Source organism: Gopherus flavomarginatus, chromosome 3 (genome assembly GCF_025201925.1).
Source record: "Gopherus flavomarginatus isolate rGopFla2 chromosome 3, rGopFla2.mat.asm, whole genome shotgun sequence".
In the NCBI taxonomy this organism is placed as follows: domain Eukaryota; kingdom Metazoa; phylum Chordata; order Testudines; family Testudinidae; genus Gopherus; species Gopherus flavomarginatus.
The window spans coordinates 1,245,729-1,256,845 of NC_066619.1; positions in this window are offsets into that span (position 1 = coordinate 1,245,729).

Here is an 11,117-nt window from a genome sequence, read left to right on the forward strand (position 1 = left end):
CAGCCCCGCCCCCGGGTCACAGGAGGGCGGGGGAGTCAGGGGGTCCCGGGGCGCAGCTCTGCTGGGGACCCCGCCCGGTGCCCACCCCGCCCCGCCCTGCCCCAGCAGCCTGGGCACCTGGGGCAGCCTGGCCCCATAGCCGGGGGGGGGTCTTGTTGTTTTCACTGGCTCCCAGGCCGAGGGGGTGCGACTCAGTTTCCCTGGGTGGTACTGGTTTAACGAGGGAGCGGAGAGGGAACTTGGGACCCCAGCGACTGTGACCTGGGCACCGGGAGGCCCCACTCGGGAGTCGCAGCCGGGTCTGGCCAGTGGGAGGACAATGGGCTGCAGGGAGAGGACCCGGGTGACCTGCCCAGCCGGTTCCAGCCAGAGGGGTGCAAAGGATGGAGGGGAGAGGAGGCCCAGGTGTCTCTGTTTACCTGGGACAGAGACAAAGGACAGAGGCGGGACTTGGGGGCTGGTGATATCGGACGCCCAGCTGGAAGTGGGCAGGAGGGGGTGTCTCTGGGCTGGGAGGAGAGAGCACCCGGAGTTGGACAGACCTAGAGGTGCTGGGGGAGGCCAGGCCTGATGCCAGAGAGTTTCCTGTGCTGGGTTCAGTCACTCCATAAACCTCCTGTTTTATTCTGGCTGAGAGTCACTCCAGTCTGGAGAAGAGGGCGGGGCGGTGGGGCATTATTCCCTCAGGGTGGAGGCCCTGGGGGTCCAGAGCACATGGACTCCCTGAGGGGGCCCACGGCAAGAGACAGCCGTGCTAAGGCTCAGAGAGGTGCGGCTCCAGGAGGTGGAGGGGCCTGACCCCGAGAGAGAGTGGACCCCCCAGAAAGGCTGTCACACTGAAGGGGGCTCCCCCAGGGACTGTACGGAGCCAGGAGAGCATATGAGTGCTGGGGGTCCATGACACCCTGCCACCTTGCTGCCCCCGGCCGCCAGCCAGCCACTCCCCCAGATATCCACTGGCTGGCTGGCAGAGAGGGACTGGGAGCTGGCTCCCTCATCTCATGCCTCAACCCAGGCACGCCCTGTGCCAGGGGCCCCTGCATCCTCCTCACCCCCCAGCTGCCCCATGTGAGGAACCATGGCCCTCAGCGTGGAGGTGGGGGGCAAACCCCTTGGTCCCTGGCTGAGCAGATCCTGCACTCAGTGGCCTGTCAGTGGTACAGCTCGGGCTGCCCCCTCCCACTCCCCGTGGCGCCCTCAGCTCCAGCATTGGTAGGGTTGCCAGGAGTCTGGTTTTTGACTGGAACAGCCAGTGGAAAAGGGACCCTGGTAGCTCCGATTGGTACCGCTGACCGGGCCAGTAAAAGTCCGGTCTGCAGCTGCGCAGGGACCCGGGGCTCAGGCAGGCTCTCTGCCTGCCCTAGCTCCACATGGCTCCACATGGCTCCGCGGCTGCCAGGTCCCTGCGGCCCCTAGGTGCATGGGCGGCCAGGGAGGCTCCACATGCTGCCCCCACCCCTAGTGCCAGCTCCACAGCTGCCATTGGCTGAGAACCGCAACCAATGGGAGCTGTGGGGGCAGTGCCTGCAGGCACCAGGGCAGTGTGCGGCACCTCCCTGGCCACACATGCACCACCACTAGGTGCTGCAGGCACCTGGTGGCCGCATCCTGGGAGCCACGGTCGGGGCCAGCTCCAGGCACCGGCGCAGCAAGCAGATGCCTGGAGCAGCCAACGGAAAGGGGTGGCACGTCCTGCTCTTCGGCGACAATTCAGCAACGGGTCCCTCAGTCTCTCTCAGGGGGAAGGACCTGCCACCGAATTGCCATCAAAGACGTTTGCAGCTTTTTTTTGGTTTTGTTTTTTTGTTTTTGGCCACTTGGGGCAGCAAAAACGCTGGAGCTGGCTCTGGCCACAGTAAGCACAGCTGGGACCCCACATCCCGAACCTCCTGCCCCAGCCCGGAGTCCCCTCCTGCACCCAAACTCCCTCCTGGAGCCCACCTCCTCCAACACCCCAACCACCTGCCCCAGCCAGGAGCCCCCTCCTGCCCCCCAAACCCCTGATCCCCGGACCCACCCCAGAGCCCAAGCCCCCAGCTGGAGCCCGCACACCCCAACCCCCTACCCCAGCCTGGAGCCTCCTCCTGCCCCCAAACCCCTCATCCCTGGACCCCTCCCAGAGCCTTCACTCCCAGCCAGAGCCCACACTCCCTCCCGCACTCCGAACCCCTTGTCCCCAGCCCGCAGCCCCCTGGTTGAAGGACCCAGTGTGGTAGGTGGAGGGAGTACGTCAGGCCTGACGCGTGGCTGATAGAGGGTAGTGACCACTCATGGGCCTCTGTGTCGAGCTGCAGCGCTTCCACAGCGTAGCCATTGACCTCTGCCCACGCCCCACTCCCTGAGCTGGGATGAAGTGTAATGGGCAGTGGTCACTTTCTGGGGTGCAGCCCAAACCAGTGAGGGGCTGTGGCACCTCTTACCCTGTGACCCCGAGTGCCTCTCACTGCTGTGCCACTGTGGCTCTGCCTGGGATGGCCACAGCCTACACCAGGTGTCTCTGCCTACTGGGCAGCTCTGACCCAAGATTCCCACTGGCTTCCACCAGCTGGGGTTAACAACTAAGGTGGCTCCATGCTCTTGGCAGCCCGAGTTTTCCCCAAAACGTGTTCTAAAATGTCCAGTCCTTTCCTGGAACAGTCAGGGGGATATTAAGGTTCATTGGCCCTGTAAGGAGTCAATATTCAACAGTTTATTACTGTCAGGGTTCCCTCCCCACTTTGAACTCTGGGGTACAGATGTGGGGACCCCACATGAAAAACCCCCTGAGCTTATTTCTACCAGCTTAGGTTAAAACTTCCCCAAGGCACAAATCCTTCCTTGTCCTTGGACAGTGTCACTGCCACCACCAAGTGAGTTAGACAAAAATTCAGGAAAAGGGTCACTTGGAGTCCCTATTCCCCCAAAATATTCCCCCAAGCCCCTTCACCCCCTCTCCTGGGGAGGCTTAAGAATAATATATCAACCAACTGCCTTTAATGTAAGTACAAACCAGACCCTTTATCTTTAGGACACTAAAATCAATCAGGTTTTTAAAAGAAGAACTTTATTATAAAGAAAAAGTAAAAGAATCACATCTGAAAAATCAGGATGGAAGGTAATTTTACAGGGTAATAAAAAGATTTAAAACACAGAGGATTCTCCTCTAGGCTCAGCTTCACAGTTACAAAAACAGGAATAAACCTCCCTCTTAGCTTAGGGAAAATTCACAAGCCAAAACAAAAGAAAATCTAACGCATTTCCTTGCCCTTACTTACAATTTTTGTAATCTTAGCTGGATCATTTCAAGTATGTTTTCAGATGTTTTACCTGCCTGGTCTCTCTCTCTGTCCAGAGAGGGAACAAATGAAGAGAGCACAAACAAAACCTCTCCCCCTACCAGCTTTGAAAGTAACTTCTTCCCTTATTGGTCCTTTTCGTCAGGTGCCAACCAGGTTATTTGAGCTTCTTATCCCCTTACAGGTAAAGATTCAGTACAGCTGCCCAGGAGGGATTTTGCGCTACCCTTATCTGCATGTACATGACAATTAATTTAAGTGGAACTACCAAACAGTTCAGTTCAAACACAGCACTGGGCTGGTTTGGATTCAAAACAAAACAAAAGAAGACAGGATCTGAAGTGAATTCAAGTATAAGAGCTAAAGTTAGAGACGGTTAGCAGCAAATAAAAGTGAAAACATGCATCTGACAGTCTGAAACGTAACCTAGCAAGTTTTGGCTCCAGGCTTTGTTTAAGCTGGTCTTCTCCCCCTGGTCTTCCAGCAAGATGGTGCTGGACCCGCTCCTCGCTCTGGATCTCTGCCAGGAGACCGAAGGTGCTGGGGCCTTTGTCTTTTTAGGTGAAAGAGAGAGAACTGAGGGTTCTCTGCCTCTTGCCATTATCGTTCAGTGAAACTTTGACGTGGATTCTTCTGCGGGTTACTCTCAAAGTAAAGTTTATTCAAGCTGTGAGGAAGGCAACATGGAGCCTGGTGGGGAAGGGAGCTCTGTACTATTTCTTCCCTTTCTTGAGTTTGCTGAAATGCAGATTGTTCTGTTCCCAGCCCTCTCCTACCGCTGCTGTCTGGCAGACCCTGTTCACCTACATATGTAAATGGAGGTAAACACACATTCCTTGGTTGGGGATATGCCCATCTGACAACCTGTGCCTTGGCAGGACTGCCCGTTTGAACATCGTACGGGGGAATTCATGACTTTACATATACTGGTGCTATAGTCATTTCTCCGTGATATTATTGACCAGTGGGTTAGTAGTTTTCAGATGACACCCCCAAGGTATATGTCATACACAGATGTTCACTGTGGTGTGTAGAGTGAATGCGAAGGTGTTTTGGGTCACAGGAGTGAAATGGGATGCTAAACTGCATTACGGTGTTCAACCACCAGGTGGTGCTGTGTATATGACACCTTATTTAAACGATGCTCAGCCATACCTGGCGGAGCATTAAAGGGTCTCAGGACCAACACAGCTGGCCTGTAAGCAAGCTCGGTCGCCAGTCGGTATCTGGGACAGAGGAACATGGCGTGGTGCCGGGAGTAACTAAGAACAGAAACAAAGGTTGCAGGATCTCATCAACACGCCACTTTTCAGTGCTCCAGAACTTCAGCTTTGACAAACCTTCCCAATGGGCACACTGGATGCAATATATTGCAAGATTCTGAACTGCAAACAGACTCCACAAAACCACTGAAGATATACAGGTCTCTGTTACAATTTATGCTATGGGGAAGCCTGCAAAGGACGTCTTTAAATCCTTTGACTTTACTGAAGACAGTTACAAAGATGACTATGAAAAGGTTCCGGCTGTGTTTGATTCATACTTTATACTGCAGAGATGTGCGGTCTATGAAGGAGCACGTTTTCACCACAGACTTCAAGGATCGGGGGAAATGTTGAGTGTTTTATAAGAGCTCTGTACATTGGCTGAACACTGTGACTTGGGAAAAGCAAAACATGAAAATATCAGAGACAGGCTGGTTACTGGGTGTGACACAGCAGGGAGTGGGGCGGAGTGACCTGGGAATGTCGGTTAGTTTTACTGGGACTGTCTGTATGGGGGATGGGAGAGCAGGGGGTGACTTTAGGTGAGGGACAGGACCTGAGCCTGTAACCTGAGCCAGGAGGGGAGTTGGGAGTTGACACCCGGGAACCCGTGACACTGGGTTAACAAATAAAAGCCTTTTTACAGCTTGTGACGAAGTGAGACTGTTCTTAATGTTTCCTCTGAATACTGTGTGGGTACCTCAGTTTCCCCCATGCATTTCTTAAGTCTCTAGGGGGTGAGATTGTTGCAGAGCAAAGGGCCAGTGTGCATAAATGGCTGGCACTCTGTCTCCTGGCAACAAATAGCCGGGGCCCTTCCCGCCCTGCAAGGGAATAGCTAAAGGTGAACAAAGAGATCAGGTGACCTCCTGGCCCGGGAAAGAGACAAAGGCCAGAAAGGAGAGGTTGGAGAGGGTCAGTCTTGGGCTGGCCGGGGAATCGTAGAGAACCCCAAGGTTGGGGACTAAGTTCCCTACTACCCAAAAGGACCTGACTAAGGGGGACCTGTTTATGCCTACAAGCTCTGATGTGGACTGTGTTCCTGTCATCTAATAAACCTTCTGTTCTACTGGCTGGCTGAGAGTCACGGTGACTCGCAGGAAGCCTGGGGTGCAGGGCCTTGTATCCCCCCAAACTCTGTGACACAGTTAACAGAGATTTAACCCTACACCCAGCTGTACAGATAGCAAAGCAGTCTGAACTAGACCAACAACAGATAGGAGTGACTTGAAAAACTGGAAACTAGCTTAGAAACTGTAAAGAGTACCTTTGTTAAAAGTTATTATAACCCCCATGAGGCAAGGAGAGAGAACTCCCTGGCTAAGAGGAACAAATTCCAGCCTATGTGCACAAGATGTGGAAAACATCATATGCCAAGAGATGATGCACGTCCAGCCGCAGGCACACGGTGTAATAAATGCCTGCAAATATGGACATTCTGCAGCTCTTTGCTGCACCAAAGTCATCAGGGAGTTGACTGGTATTACTGGCAATCAAGAGCCGTTGTTTCTGGGATCTATCACTTGTGGTGAGACCGAGCCTGCCTGGAGAGTGAACCTGAATATTCCTGGCAAGACTATTGACTTTAAAAGTGACTCGGGAGCTGATGCCACAGTCCTCTGATAAGGGACTTACAGTCACCTTCAACCTTCCCAGAGCTGACGTCACCTGGCCCAGCTCTGACTAGCCCTGGAGGTGTTCTGCATAGGCCAGTTCACCTTAGAAGCAAAGGCTGCGCATTCACCGTGCTTGTGGTCAAAGGATCAAAGACCAACAGCCTTCTCAGCCGCAGCGCGGCAGCCATGATAGGCCTAGTGAGAAAGGGGGAAGAACTGGATGGAGGACTTGATGAGATTGGATTTTTGACAGGACACCCAGTACAAATCACCTCTAAGAGACAATGAACCACAGAGTGTACAGACATCCCTACCAGAGAGACCTTGGAAGAGACTAGCTGTGAATTTATGCAAGTTCAGAGGACATCCCTATCTGGTTATGTCATAGGTTTCACCCCCACTCTGAACTTTAGGGTACAGATGTGGGGACCTGCATGAACACCTCTAAGTTTAACTACCAGCATAGATCTGGTCTTGCTGCCACCACTCCCAAATACTGACTCCCTTCTCTGGATAGTCTTGAGAGACTTCTCCATCAAGTCCCTGGTGAACACCGATCCAGCCCCTTGGATCTTAACACAAGGAGAATTTAACCAGCCCTCTGCTTTCCCTCACCGATTCCTGGTGAGTCCAGATCCAATCCCCTTGGGTCTAAAAAACAAGGAAAAATCAATCAGGTTCTTAAAAAGAAGGCTTTTAATTAAAGAAAAGAAAGGTAAAGGAAAAAAACCACTGGGAGACAGCATACAAGCTGATCTCACAGACAACAGATTTAAAACACAGGATGTTCCCTTGGGCAAAAACCTTAGTACACACAAGAATATCCAAATTTGATTATTCCCCTAATTGCACAAAGACAAGTTACAAAAGAAAATAAACATAAACCTATTTATCCCTTTCTAAAACTTACAAGTCTGATAAGAGGCTCGTTCCTTGATCTTTTCACTCCGGCTGAAACTGAAACTGACTCTAAACAGAGGAAACTTCCCTCCTTCCTTTTGAAACACCTTGTCCCCCCATTGGTTCCTCTGGTCAGGTGTCCGCTAGGCTAGGTGAACTTCTTAACCGTTTACAGGTAAAAGAGGCATTAACCCTTAACTGTCTGTTTATGACAGGTCATAGGGCCTGTTTTTCCAGGTATATGGAAATAACATGTCGCAGGTACTAACATTGAAGTGCACTTGTGCTCATTCGATATTCCAGAACAACTTGTGACGAACAACAGGCCACAGTGCACTGCAGCAGGATTTAAGTCATTTGGAACAAAATAGGATTTTTATCCTGTTACTAGCAGCCCACATTCCCCACAAGCAAATGGAGAGGCTGAGAGAGCTGTCCAGGCAGCCAAGAAAATCCTGCAGCAGGAAGATCCACTCCTTGCTCCTCTGAGTTACAGATCAACACCAACAGCAAGTACTGGATACAGCCCAGCACAACTCCTGACAGGAAGACAACCCAGAACTACTGTTCCAGCTTTTTTAGGGTGGGAGGGGGATCTATCTCTGAAGTGACCAGACATGCAGAGAGCAACCAAATCGGCTAAAAAGGCTAGAAGAACTTGCGAACGCTTTTACAACACACACCGTGTGGTTACAGAGCTGCCGGGTTTAGCACCTCATGGCTGTGTCCATGTCAAACTGGATGGGCAGCTCCAGCTGTCGTAAAGACAGAGAATTCAGTGCCCAGCTCATGAGAGACCGAGCCCCACGTGCGGAGTCCAACAGGAACCGTCAACAGCTGCAGTTTGTTCCGCAGAAAGAACCATCGACAGAGCAGATTCAGCAGATGGCGGATGCAGAACAGGACGACTCAAGGATTCCAAATCGGCCACAGCTACTCACTGTAACTAACAGTCAGCCTGACCAGCGAGCCACCGTGTTCGAGTCGTGGAACTAGAGAACCAGGATGATGCAGAGACGCTTCCCAGACTGATCTGTCCTGCACTTCCCAGACAGCGCGATCCTGTAACCATGGGAAACGGGAGAACGGAGAACTGGAAGGGGGAGATGTGAGGGGATGCTAACCTGCGTTGTGCTGTCCAGCCACCAGGCAGCAGTGTTGTCATGGTATAATTCCCCACTCTGAACCTTAGCGTCCAAAAGATGGGGTACCAGCATGAATTCCTCTAACCTCAGTTACCAGCTTAGTACTTGTAGCGCTGCCACCAACCAGGAATTCCAGTGCCTGGTACACTCTGGTCCCCCGAAAAACCTTGCCCGGGGACCCCCAAGTCCCAGACCCTCTGGATCTTAACACAAGGAAAGTAAACCCTTTCCCCCACCGTTGCCTCTCCCAGGCTTCCCCTCCCTGGGTTACCCTGGAAGATCACTGTGATTCAAACTCCTTGAATCACAAAACAGAGAGGACAATTCACCTTCCTCCCTCCTTCTCTTTCCACCTCCCAGACTCTTCCTGAGAGAGACAGTAATCCTAACCCAGAGAGAAAATTAACCTTTCTCTCCCCCTTCCCTCCTTTCTCCCCACCAATTCCCTGGTGGATCCAGACCCAGTTCCCTGGGGTCTCACCAGAATAAAAAACAATCAGGCTCTTAAACAAGAAACTTTTAATTAAAGAGAGAAAAACAGTAAAAATTAGCTTTGTAAATTTAAAATGGAATAGGTACAGGGTCTTTCAGCTATAAACACTGGGAATACCCTCCCAGCCCAAGTATACAAGTACAAATTAAAATCCTTTCAGCAAAATATAAATTTGAACTCCTCCCAGCCAAATACACATTTGCAAATAAAGAAAACATCCATAAGCCTAACTCGCTTTATCTACCTAGTACTCACTAGTCTGAACTTATAAGAGCCTGTATCGGAGAGATTGGAGAGAAACCTGGTTGCACGTCTGGTCCCTCTCAGAACCCAGAGAGAACAACAACCAAACACTAACAGCACACACACAAAACTTCCCTCTCTCAAGATTTGAAAGTATCCTGTCCCCTGATTGCTCCTCTGGTCAGGTGATAGCCAGGCTCACTGATCTTGTTAACTCTTTCCAGGCAAAAAAGATATGAAGCACTTTTGTTCTATTAACTCTTACTTATCTGTTTACGACACTCCCCCCCCCCCCAAATTGCTGACAGTGTGGAACCACACTGGCAGTGATTTCTCCCTAGAACTCTAGAATAAACAGATTAATAAACACATGCACCCTTACATATGCTACTAATTATGTACAACTACAAAATCCTTCACATTGCAAGGACAATTTTTAACCAGTTGATCCTGGGAAACTTTCACGGGAGAGTGCATCAACTCCTTGATCAGTTGCCGCTGCAGACGTTTCCGGGTTATGGAGAGGTTCACCTCTTCCACGCCACCGTCACTTTTCCCTTTGTAGTAGACACCGTCAGGCCACTCAGCGTCATCTCCTCCCTGGGCTGTAAACTGACAAACCTGTAAGTCTCTGGAATAAAAGGGCTTGAGAGAATTAACGTGGTACACTCTGAGCTTTAGGGAGGAATTGGGAAATGCTATGAGGTAGTTAACAGCTCCCAGGCGCTCTTGGACCGGGAATGGCCCTTCCCATGATGCTTCCATCTTATGGGCCTGTTGCGCCTTCCGGACCATAACCTGGTCTCCTACCTTGAAGGAACGCTCTCTGGTATGTCTGTCACACCAGGCCTTTTGCTCTTTTTGAGCATCCTTTAGGTTTTCTTTAGCAAGGGCTAAAGAGTGTCCGAGGGTGTTTTGTAGGTTGCTTACAAAATCCAGAATGTTAGTGTCACGGAGTCACCGGGCGATGCTCTGGAACTGCTCCCCACCAAGCCAGTCAGGACTTTGGGGAGCCTCCTCTCCCTTGGAGCAGACTTGTTCAGGGCAAGAAGCTCACACAGCTTCACCTCCTGGGTCTCTCCTTGGAGCATTCAGCATCCTCTGCCCCTCCGTGCGCTTCCCACAGCGAGTCCACCCCAGCGGGGTCCTGGGGAAGCCACCGGGTTCTGCACCCCCACTTTGCAGTCAGACGTGACTCTCAGCCAGCCAGTAAAACAGGGGTTTATTCGATGACAGGAACAGGGTCTAAAACAGAGCTTGTAGATACAGCGAACCGGACCCCTCAGCCGGGTCCATTCTGGGGGGCAGTGAGCCAGACCCCCAGGTCTGCCCTCCACCCTTTACCCCAGCCAGCTCCAGACTAACAACCCCCCCCAGCCCCTCCTCTCTCCTCAGCCCCTTTCCTGGGCCAGGAGGTCACCTGATCCCTTTGTCTCCAACACCTTCAGTTGGCACCTTTGCAGAGGAGGGGCCCAGGCCATCAGTTGCTAGGAGACAGAGTGCCAGGCATTTAGGTGCACTGGCCCTTTGCTCTGCCAGATACTTAAGAACTGCCATGGGGACACTGAGGCACCAACACAGTATTCAGAGCAAACATTAAGAACATTCCCAGTTCGTCACAGTTAGTTCCTGGAGAAGGCGTAAACCCCTCCCATTGCTGCTTCACCAACTGTAATGGCCCCTTAACCTCGTGACCATACACAAGTTCAAATGGTGAAAACCCTAAACTGGGATGTGGTACAGCCCTGTAGGCAAAGAGCAACTGCTGCAACACTAGGTCCCAATTATTGGAGTGTTCATTCACGAATTTACATATCATGGCCCCCAAACTTCCATTAAACCTTTCCACCAGGCCATTGGTTTGATGGTGGTACAGGGTGGCAACCAAGTGATTCACCCCATGAGTTTCCCACAGTTCTTTCATGGTCCCTGCCAGGAAATTTGTCCCTGAATCCGTAAGGATGTCGGAGGGTCAACCTACCCTGGCAAAAATGTCAGTTAGGGCCTGGCACACAGTTTTAGCCCTGGTTTTGCCTAGAGCTACTGCTTCCGGCCATCGAGTAGCAAAGTCCACGAAAGTCAGTATGTACTGCTTTCCTCTGGGTGTCTTTTTTGGGAAAGGACCCAGAATATCCACAGCTACTCGCTGAAATGGGACCTCTATTATGGGGAGTGGTTGG